Source organism: Stenella coeruleoalba (assembly GCF_951394435.1).
Source record: "Stenella coeruleoalba genome assembly, contig: scaffold_28, whole genome shotgun sequence".
Taxonomy (NCBI): domain Eukaryota; kingdom Metazoa; phylum Chordata; class Mammalia; order Artiodactyla; family Delphinidae; genus Stenella; species Stenella coeruleoalba.
In genome coordinates this window covers 1,575,744-1,591,721 of record NW_027645921.1, presented here as the reverse complement: position 1 = coordinate 1,591,721, position 15,978 = coordinate 1,575,744, and the positions used below count along the sequence as shown (strand labels likewise).

Sequence of the window (15,978 nt, the reverse complement as noted above, 5' to 3'; positions counted from 1 at the left end):
GCGCTGGTTAGTGTTAGCGTACGGGTTACGATTAGGGGACGGGTGAGGGTCAGGCTTCGGGGAAGGATTAGGTTTAGGGTTCGGGCTAGGGTTAGGGTTAGGGGACGGGGACGGTTTAGGGTCCAGGTGAGGGTACGGCAACGCTTTAGGGGGAGTGTGCGTGTGAGGGCGCGGGTTAGTGTTAGCGTACGGGTTAGGATTAAGGGACGGGTGAGGGTCAGGCTTCGGGGAAGGGTTAGGGTTAGGGTTCGGTCTAGGGTTAGGGTTAGGGGACGGGGACGGTTTAGGGTCCAGGTGAGGGTACGGCAACGCTTTAGGGGGAGCGTGCGTGTGAGGGCGTGGGTTAGTGTTAGCGTACGGGTTAGGATTAGGGGACGGGTGAGGGTCAGGCTTCGCGGAAGGGTTAGGGTTAGGGTTCGGGCTAGGGTTAGGGTTAGGTGACGGGGACGGTTTAGGGTCCAGGTGAGGGTACGGCAACGCTTTAGGGGGAGCGTGCATGTGAGGGCGCGGGGTAGTGTTAGCGTACTGGTTAGGATTAGGGGACGGGTGAGGGTCAGGCTTCGGGGAAGGGTTAGGGTTAGGGTTCGGGCTAGGGTTAGGGTTAGGGGATGGGGACGGTTTAGGGTCCAGGTGAGGGTACGGCAACGCTTTAGGGGGAGCGTGCGTGTGAGGGCGCGGGGTAGTGTTAGCGTACGGGTTAGGATTAGGGGACGGGTGAGGGTCAGGCTTCGGGGAAGGGTTAGGGTTAGGGTTCGGGCTAGGGTTAGGGTTAGGGGACGGGGACGGTTTAGGGTCCAGGTGAGTGTACGGCAAACCTTTAGGGGGAGCGTGCGTGTGAGGGCGCGGTTTATTGTTAGTGTACGGGTTAGGACTAAGGGACGGGTGAGTGTCAGGCTTCGGGGAAGGGTTAGGGTTAGGGTTCGGGCTAGGGTTAGGGTTAGGGGACGGGGACGGTTTAGGGTCCAGGTGAGGGTACGGCAACGCTTTAGGGGGAGCGTGCGTGTGAGGGCGCGGGTTAGTTTTAGCGTACGGGTTAGGATTAGGGGACGGGTGAGGGTCAGGCTTTGGGGAAGGGTTAGGGTTAGGGTTCGGGCTAGGGTTAGGGTTAGGGGACGGGGACGGTTTAGGGTCCAGGTGAGGGTACGGCAACGCTTTAGGGGGAGCATGCGTGTGAGGGCGCAGGTTAGTGTTCGCGTACGGGTTAGGATTAGGGGACGGGTGAGGTTCAGGCTTCGGGGAAGTGTTAGGGTTAGGGTTCGGGCTAGGGTTAGGTTTAGGGGATGGGGACGGTTTAGGGTGCAGGTGAGGGTACGGCAACGCTTTAGGGGGAGCGTGCGTGTGAGGGCGCGGGTTAGTGTTAGCGTACGGGTTAGGATTAGGGGACGGGTGAGGGTCAGGCTTCGGGGAAGGGTTAGGGTTAGGGTTCGGGCTAGGGTTAGGGTTAGGGGACATGGGATGGTTTAGGGTCCAGGTGAGGGTACTGCAACGCTTTATGGGGAGCGTGCGTGTGAGGGCGCGGGTTAGTGTTAGCATACGTGTTAGGATTGGGGACGGGTGAGGGTCAGGCTTCGGGTAAGGGATAGGGTTAGGGTTCGGGCTAGGGTTAGTGTTAGGGGACGGGGACGGTTTAGAGTCCAGGTGAGGGTACGGCAAAGCTTCAGGGGGAGCGTGCGTGTGAGGGCGCGGGTTAGTGTTAGCGTACGGCTTAGGATTAGGGGACGGGTGAGGGTCAGGCTTCGGGGAAGGGTTAGGGTTACGGTTCGGGCTAGGGTTACGGTTAGGGGACGGGGACGGTTTAGGGTCCAGGTGAGGGTACGGCAACGCTTTAGGGGGAGCGTGCGTGTGAGGGCACGGGTTAGTTTTAGCGTACGGGTTAGGATTAGGGAACGGGTGAGGGTCAGGCTTTGGGGAAGGGTTAGGGTTAGGGTTCGGGCTAGGGTTAAGGTTAGGGGACGGGGACGGTTTAGGGTCCAGGTGAGGGTACGGCAACGCTTTAGGGGGAGCATGCGTGTGAGGGCGCGGGTTAGTGTTAGCGTACGGGTTAGGATTAGGGGACGGGTGAGGTTCAGGCTTCGGGGAAGGGTTAGAGTTAGGGTTCGGGCTAGGGTTAGGGTTAGGGGACGGGGATGGTTTAGGGTCCAGGTGAGGGTACGGCAACGCTTTAGGGGGAGCGTGCGTGTGAGGGCGCGGGTTAGTGTTAGCGTACGGGTTAGGATTAAGGGACGGGTGAGGGTCAGGCTTAGGGGAAGGGTTAGATTTAGGGTTCGGGCTAGGGTTAGGGTTAGGGGACGGGGACGGTTTAGGGTCCAGGTGAGGGTACGGCAACGCTTTAGGGGGAGCGTGCGAGTGAGGGCGCGGTTTAGTGTTAGCGTACGTGTTAGGATTAGGGGACGTGTGAGGGTCAGGCTTCGGGGAAGAGTTAGGGTTAGGGTTCGGGCTAGGGTTAGGGTTAGGGGACGGGGACGGTTTAGAGTCCAGGTGAGGGTACGGCATCGCTTTAGGGGGAGCGTGCGTGTGAGGGCGTGGGTTAGTGTTAGCGTACGGGTTAGGATTAGGGGACGGGTGAGGGTCAGGCTTCGCGGAAGGGTTAGGGTTACGGTTCGGGCTAGGGTTAGGGTTAGGTGACGGGGACGGTTTAGGGTCCAGGTGAGGGTACGGCAACGCTTTAGGGGGAGCGTGCATGTGAGGGCGCGGGGTAGTGTTAGCGTACTGGTTAGGATTAGGGGACGGGTGAGGGTCAGGCTTCGGGGAAGGGTTAGGGTTAGGGTTCGGGCTAGGGTTAGGGTTAGGGGATGGGGACGGTTTAGGGTCCAGGTGAGGGTACGGCAACGCTTTAGGGGGAGCGTGCGTGTGAGGGCGCGGGTTAGTGTTAGCGTATGGCTTAGGATTAGGAGATGGGTGAGGGTCATGCTTCGGGGAAGGGTTAGGGTTAGGGTTCGGGCTAGGGTTAAGGTTAGGTGACGGGGACGGTTTAGGGTCCAGGTGAGGGTACAACAACGCTTTAGGGGGAGCGTGCGTGTGAGGGCGCGGGTTATTGTTAGCGTACGGGTTAGGATTAGGGGACGGGTGAGGGTCAGGCTTCGGGGAAGGGTTAGGGTTAGGGTTCGGGCTAGGGTTAGGGTTAGGGGACGGGGACGGTTTAGGGTCCAGGTGAGGGTACGGAAACGCTTTAGGGGGAGCGTGCGTGTGAGGGCGCGGGGTAGTGTTAGCGTACGGGTTAGGATTAGGGGACGGGTGAGGGTCAGGCTTCGGGGAAGGGTTAGGGTTAGGGTTCGGGCTAGGGTTAGGGTTAGGGGACGGGGACGGTTTAGGGTCCAGGTGAGTGTACGGCAACCCTTTAGGGGGAGCGTGCGTGTGAGGGCGCGGTTTATTGTTAGTGTACGGGTTAGGATTAAGGGACGGGTGAGGGTCAGGCTTCGGGGAAGGGTTAGAGTTAGGGTTCGGGCTAGGGTTAGGGTTAGGGGACGGGGACGGTTTAGGGTCCAGGTGAGGGTACGGCAACGCTTTAGGGGGAGCGTGCGTGTGAGGGCGCGGGTTAGTTTTAGCGTACGGGTTAGGATTAGGGGACGGGTGAGGGTCAGGCTTTGGGGAAGGTTTAGGGTTAGGGTTCGGGCTAGGGTTAGGGTTAGGGGACGGGGACGGTTTAGGGTCCAGGTGAGGGTACGGCAACGCTTTAGGGGGAGCATGCGTGTGAGGGCGCAGGTTAGTGTTCGCGTACGGGTTAGGATTAGGGGACGGGTGAGGTTCAGGCTTCGGGGAAGTGTTAGGGTTAGGGTTCGGGCTAGGGTTAGGGTTAGGGGACGGGGACGGTTTAGGGTCCAGGTGAGGGTACGGCAACGCTTTAGGGGGAGCGTGCGTGTGAGGGCGCGGGTTAGTGTTAGCGTACGGGTTAGGATTAGGGGACGGGTGAGGGTCAGGCTTCGGGGAAGGGTTAGGGTTAGGTTTCGGGCTAGGGTAACGGTTAAGGGACGGGGACGGTTTCGGGTCCAGGTGAGGGTACGGCAACGCTTTAGGGGGAGCGTGCGTGTGAGGGCGCGGGTTAGTGTTAGCGTACGGGTTAGGATTAGGGGACGGGTGAGGGTCAGGCTTCGGGGAAGGGTTAGGGTTAGGGTTCGGGCTAGGATTAGGGTTAGGGGACGGGGACGGTTTAAGGTCCAGGTGAGGGTACGGCAACGCTTTAGGTGGAGCGTGCGTGTGAGGGCGCAGGTTAGTGTTAGCGTACGGGTTAGGATTAGGGGACGGGTGAGGGTCAGGCTTCGGGGAAGGGTTAGGGTTAGGGTTCGGGCTAGGGTTAGGGTTAGGGGACGGGGACGGTTTAGGGTCCAGGTGAGGGTACGGCAACGCTTTAGGGGGAGCGTGCGTGTGAGGGCGCGGGTTAGTGTTAGCGTACGGGTTAGGATTAGGGGACGGGTGAGGGTCAGGCTTCGGGGAAGGGTTAGGGTTAGGGTTCGGGCTAGGGTTAGGGTTAGGGGACGGGGACGGTTTCGGGTCCAGGTGAGGGTACGGCAACGCTTTAGGGGGAGCGTGCGTGTGAGGGCGCGGGTTAGTGTTAGCGTACGGGTTAGGATTAGGGGACGGGTGAGGGTCAGGCTTCGGGGAAGGGTTAGGGTTAGGGTTCGGGCTAGGGTTAGGGTTAGGGGACGGGGACGGTTTAGGGTCCAGGTGAGGGTAAGGCAACGCTTTAGGGGGAGCGTGCGTGTGAGGGCGCGGGTTAGTGTTAGCCTACGGGTTAGGATTAGGGGACGGGTGAGGGTCAGGCTTCGGGGAAGGGTTAGGGTTAGGGTTCGGGCTAGGGTTAGGGTTAGGGGACGGGGACGGTTTTGGGTCCAGTTGAGCGTACGGCAACGCTTTAGGGGGAGCGTGCGTGTGAGGGCGCGCGTTAGTGTTAGCGTACGTGTTAGGATTAGGGGACGGGTGAGGGTCAGGCTTCGGGGAAGGGTTAGGGTTAGGGTTCGGGCTAGGGTTAGGGTTAGGGGACGGGGACGGTTTAGGGTCCAGGTGAGGGTACGGCAACGCTTTAGGGGGAGTGTGCATGTGAGGGCGCGCGTTAGTGTTAGCGTACGGCTTAGGATTAGGGGACGGGTGAGGGTCAGGCTTCGGGGAAGGGTTAGGGTTAGGGCTCGGGCTAGGGTTAGGGTTAGGGGACGGGGACGGTTTAGGGTCCAGGTGAGGGTACGGCAACGCTTTAGGGGGAGCGTGCGTGTGAGGGCGCGGGTTAGTGTTAGTCTACGGCTTACGATTAGGGGACGGGTGAGGGTCAGGCTTCGGGGAAGGGTTAGGGTTAGGGTTCGGGCTAGGGTTAGGGTTAGGGGACGGGGACGGTTTAGGGTCCAGGTGAGGGTACGGCAACGCTTTAGTAGGAGCGTGAGTGTGAGGGCGCGGGTTAGTGTTATCGTACGGCTTAGGATTAGGGAACGGGTGAGGGTCAGGCTTCGGGGAAGGGTTAGGTTTAGGGTTCGGGCTAGGGTTAGGGTTAGGGGACGGGGACGGTTTAGGGTCCAGGTGAGGGTACGGCAACGCTTTAGGGGGAGCGTGCGTGTGAGGGCGCGGGTTAGTGTTAGCGTACGGGTTAGGATTAGGGGACGGGTGAGGGTCAGGCTTCGGGGAAGGGTTAGGGTTAGGGTTCGGGCTAGGGTTAGGCTTAGGGGACGGGGACGGTTTAGGGTCCAGGTGAGGGTACGGCAATGCTTTAGGTGGAGCGTGCGTGTGAGGGCGCGGGTTAGTGTTAGCGTACGGGTTAGGATTAGGGGACGGGTGAGGGTCAGGCTTCGGGGAAGGGTTAGGCTTAGGGTTCGGGCTAGGGTTAGGGTTAGGGGACGGGGACGGTTTAGGGTCCAGGTGAGGGTACGGCAACGCTTTAGGGGGAGCGTGCGTGTGAGGGCGCGGGTTAGTGTTAGCGTACGGGTTAGGATTAGGGGACGTGTGAGGGTCAGGCTTCGGGGAAGAGTTAGGGTTAGGGTTCGGGCTAGGGTTAGGGTTAGGGGACGGGGACGGTTTAGGGTCCAGGTGAGGGTACAGCAACGCTTTAGGGGGAGCGTGCGTCTGAGGGCGCTGGTTAGTGTTAGCGTATGGGTTAGGATTAGGGGACGGGTGAGGGTCAGGCTTCGGGGAAGGATTAGGGTTAGGGTTCGGGCTAGGGTTAGGGTTAGGGGACGAGGACGGTTTAGGGTCCAGGTGAGGGTACGGCAACGCTTTAGGGGGAGCGTGCGTGTGAGGGCGCGGGTTAGTGTTAGCGTACGGGTTAGGATTAAGGGACGGTTGAGGGTCAGGCTTCGGGGAAGGGTTAGGGTTAGGGTTCGGGCTAGGGTTAGGGATAGGGGACGGGGACGGTTTAGGGTCCAGGTGAGGGTACGGCAACGATTTAGAGGGAGCGTGCGTGTGAGGGCGCGGGTTAGTGTTAGCGTACGGGTTAGGATTAGGTGACGGGTGAGGGTCAGGCTTCCGCGAAGGGTTAGGGTTAGGGTTCGGGCTAGGGTTAGGGTTAGGGGACGGGGACGGTTTAGGGTCCAGGTAAGGGTACGGCAACGTTTTAGGGGGAGCGTGCGTGTGAGGGCGTGGGTTAGTGTTAGCGTACGGGTTAGGATTAGGGGACGGTTGAGGGTCAGGCTTCGGGGAAGGGTTAGGGTTAGAGTTCGGGCTAGGGTTAGGGTTAGGTGACGGGGACAGTTTAGGGTCCAGGTGAGGGTACGGCAACGCTTTAGGGGGAGCGTGCATGTGAGGGCGCGGGGTAGTGTTAGCGTACTGGTTAGGATTAGGGGACGGGTGAGGGTCAGGCTTCGGGGAAGGGTTAGGGTTAGGGTTCGGGCTAGGGTTAGGGTTAGGGGACGGGGACGGTTTAGGGTCCAGGTGAGGGTACGGCAACGCTTTAGGGGGAGCGTGCGTGTGAGGGCGCGGGTTAGTGTTAGCGTATGGCTTAGGATTAGGAGATGGGTGAGGGTCATGCTTCGGGGAAGGGTTAGGGTTAGGGTTCGGGCTAGGGTTAGGGTTAGGTGACGGGGACGGTTTAGGGTCCAGGTGAGGGTACGGCAACGCTTTAGGGGGAGCGTGCATGTGAGGGCGCGGGGTAGTGTTAGCGTACTGGTTAGGATTAGGGGACGGTTGAGGGTCAGGCTTCGGGGAAGGGTTAGGGTTAGGGTTCGGGCTAGGGTTAGGGTTAGGGGATGGGGACGGTTTAGGGTGCAGGTAAGAGTACAGCAACGCTTTAGGGGGAGCGTGCGTGTGAGGGCGAGGGTTAGTGTTAGCGTACGTGTTAGGATTAGGGGACGGGTGAGGGTCAGGCTTCGGGGAAGGGTTAGGTTTAGGGTTCGGGCTAGGGTTAGGGTTAGGGGACGGGGACGGTTTAGGGTCCAGGTGAGGGTACGGCAACGCTTTAGGGGGAGCGTGCGTGTGAGGGCGCGGGTTAGTGTTAGCGTACGGGTTAGGATTAGGGGACGGGTGAGGGTCAGGCTTCGGGGAAGGGTTAGGGTTAGGGTTCGGGTTAGGGTTAGGGTTAGGGTACGGGGACGGGGACGGTTTAGGGTCCAGGTGAGGGTACGGCAACGCTTTAGGGGGAGCGTGCGTGTGAGGGTGCGGGTTAGTGTTAGCGTACGGGTTAGGATTAGGGGACGGTTGAGGGTCATGCTTAGGGGAAGGGTTAGGGTTAGGGTTCGGGCTAGGGTTAGGGGTAGGTGACGGGGACCGTTTAGTTTCCAGGTGAGGGTACGGAAACGCTTTTGGGGGAGCGTGCGTGTGAGGGCGCGGGGTAGTGTTAGCATACGGGTTAGGATTAGGGGACGAGTGAGGGTCAGGCTTCGGGGAAGGGTTAGGGTTAGGGTTCGGGCTAGGGTTAGGGTTAGGGGACGGGGACGGTTTAGGGTCCAGGTGAGTGTACGGCAACCCTTTAGGGGGAGCGTGCGTGTGAGGGCGCGGTTTAGTGTTAGTGTACGGGTTAGGATTAAGGGACGGGTGAGGGTCAGGCTTCGGGGAAGGCTTAGGGTTAGGGTTCGGGCTAGGGTTAGGGTTAGGGGACGGGGACGGTTTAGGGTCCAGGTGAGGGTACGGCAACGCTTTAGGGGGAGCGTGCGTGTGAGGGCGCGGGTTAGTGTTAGCGTACGGCTTAGGATTAGGGGACGGGTGCGGGTCAGGCTTCGGGGAAGGGTTAGGGTTAGGGTTCGGGCTAGGGTTAGGGTTAGGGGACGGGGACGGTTTAGGGTCCAGGTGAGGGTAGCGCAACGCTTTAGGGGGAGCGTGCGTGTGAGGGCGCGGGTTAGTGTTAGCGTACGGGTTAGGATTAGGGGACGGGTGAGGGTCAGGCTTCGGGGAAGGGTTAGGGTTAGGGTTCGGGCTAGGGTTAGGGTTAGGGGACGGGTACGATTTCGGGTCCAGGTGAGGGTACGGCAACGCTTTAGGGGGAGCGTGCGTGTGAGGGCGCGGGTTAGTGTTAGCCTACGGGTTAGGATTAGGGGACGGGTGAGAGTCAGGCTTCGGGGAAGGGTTAGGGTTAGGGTTCGGGCTAGGGTTAGGTTTAGGGGACGGGGACGGTTTCGGGTCCAGGTGAGGGTACGGCAACGCTTTAGGGGGAGCGTGCGTGTGAGGGCGCGGGTTAGTGTTAGCGTACGGGTTAGGATCAGGGGACGGGTGAGGGTCAGGCTTCGGGGAAGGGTTAGGGTTAGGGTTCGGGCTAGGGTTAGGGGACGGGGACGGGGACGGTTTAGGGTCCAGGTGAGGGTACGGCAACACTTTAGGGGGAGCGTGCGTGTGAGGGCGCGGGTTAGTGTTAGCGTACGAGTTAGGATTAGGGGACGGGTGAGGGTCAGGCTTCGAGGAAGGGTTAGGGTTAGGGTTCTGGCTAGGGTTAGGGTTAGGGGACGGGGACGGTTTAGGGTCCAGGTGAGGGTACGGCAACGCTTTAGGGGGAGCGTGCGTGTGACGGCGCACGATAGCGTTAGCGTACGGGTTAGGATTAGGGGACGGGTGAGGGTCAGGCTTCGGGGAAGGGTTAGGGTTAGGGTTTGGGCTAGGGTTAGGGTTAGGGGACGGGGACGGTTTAGGGTCCAGGTGAGGGTACGGCAACGCTTTAGGGGGAGCGTGCGTGTGAGGGCGCGGGTTAGTGTTAGCGTACGGCTTAGGATTAGGGGACGGGTGAGGCTCAGGCTTCGGGGAAGGGTTAGGGTTAGGGTTCGGGCTAGGGTTAGGGTTAGGGGACGGGGACGGTTTAGGGTCCAAGTGAGGGTACGGCAATGCTTTAGGGGGAGCGTGCGTGTGAGGGCGCGGTTTAGTGTTAGCGTACGGGTTAGGATTAGGGGACGGGTGAGGGTCAGGCATCGGGGAAGGGTTAGGGTTAAGGTTCGGGCTAGGGTTAGGGTTAGGGGACGGGGACGGTTTAGGGTCCAGGTGAGGGTACAGCAACGCTTTAGGGGGAGCGTGCGTGTGAGGGCGCGGGTTAGTGTTAGCGTACGGGTTAGGATTAGGGGACGGGTGAGGGTCAGGCTTCGGGGAAGTGTTAGGGTTAGGGTTCGGGCTAGGTTTAGGGTTAGGGGACGGGGACGGTTTAGGGTCCAGGTGAGGGTACGGCAACGCTTTAGGGGGAGCGTGCGTGTGAGGGCGCGGGTTAGTGTTAGCGTACGGGTTAGGATTAGGGGACGGGTGAGGGTCAGGCTTCGGGGAAGGGTTAGGGTTAGGGTTCGGGCTAGGGTTAGGGTTAGGGGACGGGGACGGTTTAGGGTCCAGGTGAGGGTACGGCAACGCTTTAGGGGGAGCGTGCGTGTGAGGGCGCGGGTTAGTGTTAGCGTACGGGTTAGGATTAGGGGACGGGTGAGGGTCAGGCTTCGGGGAAGGGTTAGGGTTAGGGTTCGGGCTAGGGTAAGGGTTAAGGGACGGGGACGGTTTCGGGTCCAGGTGAGGGTGCGGCAACGCTTTAGGGGGAGCGTGCGTGTGAGGGCGCGGGTTAGTGTTAGCGTTCGGGTTAGGATTAGGGGACGGGTGAGGGTCAGGCTTCGGGGAAGGGTTAGGGTTAGGGTTCGGGCTAGGGTTAGGGTTAGGGGACGGGGACGGTTTAGTGTCCATGTGAGGGTACGGCAACGCTTTAGGGGGAGCGTGCGTGTGAGGGCGCGGGTTAGTGTTAGCGTACGGGTTAGGATTAGGGGACGGGTGAGGGTCAGGCTTCGGGGAAGGGTTAGGGTTCGGGCTAGGGTTAGGGTTAGGGGACGGGGACGGTTTAGGGTCCAGGTGAGGGTACGGCAACGCTTTAGGGGGAGCGTGCGTGTGAGGGCGCGGGTTAGTGTGAGCGTACGGGTTAGGATTAGGGGACGGGTGAGGGTCAGGCTTCGGGGAAGGGTTAGGGTTAGGATTCGGGCTAGGGTTAGGGTTAGGGGACGGGGACGGTTTCGGGTCCAGGTGAGGGTACGGCAACGCTTTAGGGGGAGCGTGCGTGTGAGGCCGCGGGTTAGTGTTAGCGTACGGGTTAGGATTAGGGGACGGGTGAGGGTCAGGCTTCGGGGAAGGGTTAGGGTTAGGGTTCGGGCTAGGGTTAGGGTTAGGGGACGGGTACAATTTCGGGTCCAGGTGAGGGTACGGCAACGCTTTAGGGGGAGCGTGCGTGTGACGGCGCACGATAGCGTTAGCGTACGGGTTAGGATTAGGGGACGGGTGAGGGTCAGGCTTCGGGGAAGGGTTAGGGTTAGGGTTCGGGCTAGGGTTAGGGTTAGGGGACGGGGTCGGTTTAGGGTCCAGGTGAGGGTACGGCAACCCTTTAGGGGGAGCGTGCGTGTGAGGGCGCGGGTTAGTGTTAGCGTACGGGTTAGGATTAGGGGACGGGTAGGGTCAGGCTTCGGGGAAGAGTTAGGGTTAGGGTTTGGGCTAGGGTTAGGGTTAGGGGACGGGGACGGTTTAGGGTCCAGGTGAGGGTACGGCAACGCTTTAGGGGGAGCGTGCGTGTGAGGGCGCGGGTTAGTGTTAGCGTACGGCTTAGGATTAGGGGACGGGTGAGGGTCAGGCTTCGGGGAAGGGTTAGGGTTAGGGTTCGGGCTAGGGTTAGGGTTAGGGGACGGGGACGGTTTAGGGTCCAGGTGAGGGTACGGCAACGCTTTAGTACGAGCGTGCGTGTGAGGGCGCGGGTTAGTGTTAGCGTACGGGTTAGGATTAGGGGACGGGTGAGGGTCAGGCTTCGGGGAAGGGTTAGGGTTAGGGTTCGGGCTAGGGTTAGGGCTAGGGGACGGGCACGGTTTAGGGTCCAGGTGAGGGTACGGCAACGCTTTAGGGGGAGCGTGCGTGTGAGGGCGCGGGTTAGTGTTAGCGTACGGGTTAGGAATAGGGGACGGGTGAGGGTCAGGCTTCTGGGAAGGGTTAGGGTTAGGGTTCGGGCTAGGGTTAGGGTTAGGGGATGGGGACGGTTTAGGGTCCAGGTGAGGGTACGGCAACGCTTTAGGGGGAGCGTGCGTGTGAGGGTGCGGGTTAGTGTTAGCGTACGGGTTAGGATTAGGGGACGGGTGACGATCAGGCTTCGGGGAAGGGTTAGGCTTAGGGTTCGGGCTAGGGTTAGGGTTAGGGGACGGGGACGGTTTAGGGTCCAAGTGAGGGTACGGCAATGCTTTATGGGGAGCGTGCGTGTGAGGGCGCGGTTTAGTGTTAGCGTACGGGTTAGGATTAGGGGACGGGTGAGGGTCAGGCTTTGGGGAAGGGTTAGGGTTAGGGTTCGGGCTAGGGTTAGGGTTAGGGGACGGGCACGGTTTAGGGTCCAGGTGAGGGAACGGCAACGCTTTAGGGGGAGCGTGCGTGTGAGGGCGCGGGTTAGTGTTAGCGTACGGGTTAGGATTAGGGGACGGGTGAGGGTCAGGCTTCGGGGAAGGGTTAGGGTTAGGGTTCGGGCTAGGGTTAGGGTTAGGGGACGGGGACGGTTCAGGGTCCAGGTGAGGGCACGGCAACGCTTTAGGGGGAGCGTGCGTGTGAGGGCGCGGGTTAGTGTTAGCGTACGGGTTAGGATTAGGGGACGGGTGAGGGTCAGGCTTCGGGGAAGGGTTAGGGTTAGGGTTCGGGCTAGGGTTAGGTTTAGGGGACAGGGACGGTTTAGGGTCCAGGTGAGGGTACGACAATGCTTTAGGGGGAGCGTGCGTGTGAGGGCGCGGGTTAGTGTTAGCGTACGGGTTAGGATTAGGGGACGGGTGAGGGTCAGGCTTCGGGGAAGTGTTAGGGTTAGGGTTCGGGCTAGGGTTAGGGTTAGGGGACGGGGACGGTTTAGGGTCCAGGTGAGGGTACGGCAACGCTTTAGGGGGAGCGTGCGTGTGAGGGCGCGGGTTAGTGTTAGCGTACGGGTTAGGATTAGGGGACGGGTGAGGGTCAGGCTTCGGGGAAGGGTTAGGGTTAGGGTTCGGGCTAGGGTTAGGGTTAGGGGACGGGGACGGTTTAGGGTCCAGGTGAGGGTACGGCAACGCTTTAGGGGGAGCGTGCGTGTGAGGGCGCGGGTTAGTGTTAGCGTACGGGTTAGGATTAGGGGACGGGTGAGGGTCAGGCTTCGGGGAAGGGTTAGGGTTAGGGTTCGGGCTAGGGTAAGGGTTAAGGGACGGGGACGGTTTCGGGTCCAGGTGAGGGTACGGCAACGCTTTAGGGGGAGCGTGCATGTGAGGGCGCGGGTTAGTGTTAGCGTACGGGTTAGGATTAGGGGACGGGTGAGGGTCAGGCTTCGGGGAAGGGTTAGGGTTAGGTTTCGGGCTAGGGTTAGGGTTAGGGGACGGGGACGGTTTAGTGTCCATGTGAGGGTACGGCAACGCTTTAGGGGGAGCGTGCGTGTGAGGGCGCGGGTTAGTGTTAGCGTACGGGTTAGGATTAGGGGACGGGTGAGGGTCAGGCTTCGGGGAAGGGTTAGGGTTCGGGCTAGGGTTAGGGTTAGGGGACGGGGACGGTTTAGGGTCCAGGTGAGGGTACGGCAACGCTTTAGGGGGAGCGTGCGTGTGAGGGCGCGGGTTAGTGTGAGCGTACGGGTTAGGATTAGGGGACGGGTGAGGGTCAGGCTTCGGGGAAGGGTTAGGGTTAGGATTGGGGCTAGGGTTAGGGTTAGGGGACGGGGACGGTTTCGGGTCCAGGTGAGGGTACGGCAAAGCTTTAGGGGGAGCGTGCGTGTGAGGCCGCGGGTTAGTGTTAGCGTACGGGTTAGGATTAGGGGACGGGTGAGGGTCAGGCTTCGGGGAAGGGTTAGGGTTAGGGTTCGGGCTAGGGTTAGGGTTAGGGGACGGGTACGATTTCGGGTCCAGGTGAGGGTACGGCAACGCTTTAGGGGGAGCGTGCGTGTGACGGCGCACGATAGCGTTAGCGTACGGGTTAGGATTAGGGGACGGGAGAGGGGCAGGCTTCGGGGAAGGGTTAGGGTTAGGGTTCGGGCTAGGGTTAGGGTTAGGGGACGGGGTCGGTTTAGGGTCCAGGTGAGGGTACGGCAACCCTTTAGGGGGAGCGTGCGTGTGAGGGCGCAGGTTAGTGTTAGCGTACGGGTTAGGATTAGGGGACGGGTAGGGTCAGGCTTCGGGGAAGGGTTAGGGTTAGGGTTTGGGCTAGGGTTAGGGTTAGGGGACGGGGACAGTTTAGGGTCCAGGTGAGGGTACGGCAACGCTTTAGGGGGAGCGTGCGTGTGAGGGCGCGGGTTAGTGTTAGCGTACGGCTTAGGATTAGGGGACGGGTGAGGGTCAGGCTTCGGGGAAGGGTTAGGGTTAGGGTTCGGGCTAGGGTTAGGGTTAGGGGACGGGGACGGTTTAGGGTCCAGGTGAGGGTACGGCAACGCTTTAGTAGGAGCGTGCGTGTGAGGGCGCGGGTTAGTGTTAGCGTACGGGTTAGGATTAGGGGACGGGTGAGGGTCAGGCTTCGGGGAAGGGTTAGGGTTAGGGTTCGGGCTAGGGTTAGGGCTAGGGGACGGGCACGGTTTAGGGTCCAGGTGAGGGTACGGCAACGCTTTAGGGGGAGCGTGCGTGTGAGGGCGCGGGTTAGTGTTAGCGTACGGGTTAGGAATAGGGGACGGGTGAGGGTCAGGCTTCGGGGAAGGGTTAGGGTTAGGGTTCGGGCTAGGGTTAGGGTTAGGGGATGGGGACGGTTTAGGGTCCAGGTGAGGGTACGGCAACGCTTTAGGGGGAGCGTGCGTGTGAGGGTGCGGGTTAGTGTTAGCGTACGGGTTAGAATTAGGGGACGGGTGACGGTCAGGCTTCGGGGAAGGGTTAGGCTTAGGGTTCGGGCTAGGGTTAGGGTTAGGGGACGGGGACGGTTTAGGGTCCAAGTGAGGGTACGGCAATGCTTTAGGGGGAGCGTGCGTGTGAGGGCGCGGTTTAGTGTTAGCGTACGGGTTAGGATTAGGGGACGGGTGAGGGTCAGGCTTTGGGGAAGGGTTAGGGTTAGGGTTCGGGCTAGGGTTAGGGTTAGGGGACGGGCATGGTTTAGGGTCCAGGTGAGGGAACGGCAACGCTTTAGGGGGAGCGTGCGTGTGAGGGCGCGGGTTAGTGTTAGCGTACGGGTTAGGATTAGGGGACGGGTGAGGGTCAGGCTTCGGGGAAGGGTTAGGGTTAGGGTTCGGGCTAGGGTTAGGGTTAGGGGACGGGGACGGTTTAGGGTCCAGGTGAGGGTACGGCAACGCTTTAGGGGGAGCATGCGTGTGAGGGCGCGGGTTAGTGTTAGCGTACGGGTTAGGATTAGGGGACGGGTGAGGGTCAGGCATCGGGGAAGGGTTAGGGTTAAGGTTCGGGCTAGGGTTAGGGTTAGGGGACGGGGACGGTTTAGGGTCCAGGTGAGGGTACAGCAACGCTTTAGGGGGAGCGTGCGTGTGAGGGCGCGGGTTAGTGTTAGCGTACGGGTTAGGATTAGGGGACGGGTGAGGGTCAGGCTTCGGGGAAGTGTTAGGGTTAGGGTTCGGGCTAGGGTTAGGGTTAGGGGATGGGGACGGTTTAGGGTCCAGGTGAGGGTACGGCAACGCTTTAGGGGGAGCGTGCGTGTGAGGGCGCGGGTTAGTGTTAGCGTACGGGTTAGGATTAGGGGACGGGTGAGGGTCAGGCTTCGGGGAAGGGTTAGGGTTACGTTTCGGGCTAGGGTTAGGGTTAGGGGACGGGGACGGTTTAGGGTCCAGGTGAGGGTACGGCAACGCTTTAGGGGGAGCGTGCGTGTGAGGGCGCGGGTTAGTGTTAGCGTACGGGTTAGGATTAGGGGACGGGTGAGGGTCAGGCTTCGGGGAAGGGTTAGGGTTAGGGTTCGGGCTAGGGTTAGGGTTAGGGGACGGGGACGGTTTAGGGTCCAGGTGAGGGTACGGCAACGTTTTAGGGGGAGCGTGCGTGTGAGGGCGCGGGTTAGTGTTAGCTTACGGGTTAGGATTAGGGGACGGGTGAGGGTCAGGCTTTGGGGAAGGGTTAGGGTTAGGGTTCGGGCTAGGGTTAGGGTTAGGGGACGGGGACGGTTTAGGGTCCAGGTGAGGGTACGGCAACACTTTAGGGGGAGCGTGCGTGTGAGGGCGCGGGTTAGTGTTAGCGTACGGGTTAGGAATTGGGGACGGGTGAGGGTCAGGCTTCGGGTAAGGGTTAGGGTTAGGGTTCGGGCTAGGGTTAGGGTTAGGGGATGGGGAAGGTTTAGGGTCCAGGTGAGGGTACGGCAACGCTTTAGGGGGAGCGTGCGTGTGAGGGCGCGGGTTAGTGTTAGCGTACGGGTTAGGATTAGGGGACGGGTGAGGGTCAGGCTTCGGGGAAGCGTTAGGGTTAGGGTTCGTGCTGGGGTAAGGGTTAAGGGACGGGGACGGTTTCGGGTCCAGGTGAGGGTACGGCAACGCTTTAGGGGGAGCATGCGTGTGAGGACGCGGGTTAGTGTTAGCGTACTGGTTAGGAATAGGGGACGGGTGCGGGTCAGGCTTCGGGGAAGGGTTAGGGTTAGGGTTCGGGCTAGGGTTAGGGTTAGGGGACGGGGACGGTTTAGGGTCCAGGTGAGGGTACGGCAACGCTTTAGGGGGAGCGTACGTGTGAGGGCGCGGGTTAGTGTTAGCGTACGGGT

The 15,978-nt window shown here is 60.7% G+C and overlaps 1 long non-coding RNA gene across 18 annotated transcripts in view; it reads left to right on the top strand.

The window, feature by feature from the left end:
- Positions 1 to 15,978, top strand: part of LOC307181468 — a 1,676,472-nt gene that overhangs the window by 975,763 nt on the left and 684,731 nt on the right. The gene's annotated exons all lie outside the window — the stretch shown is intronic.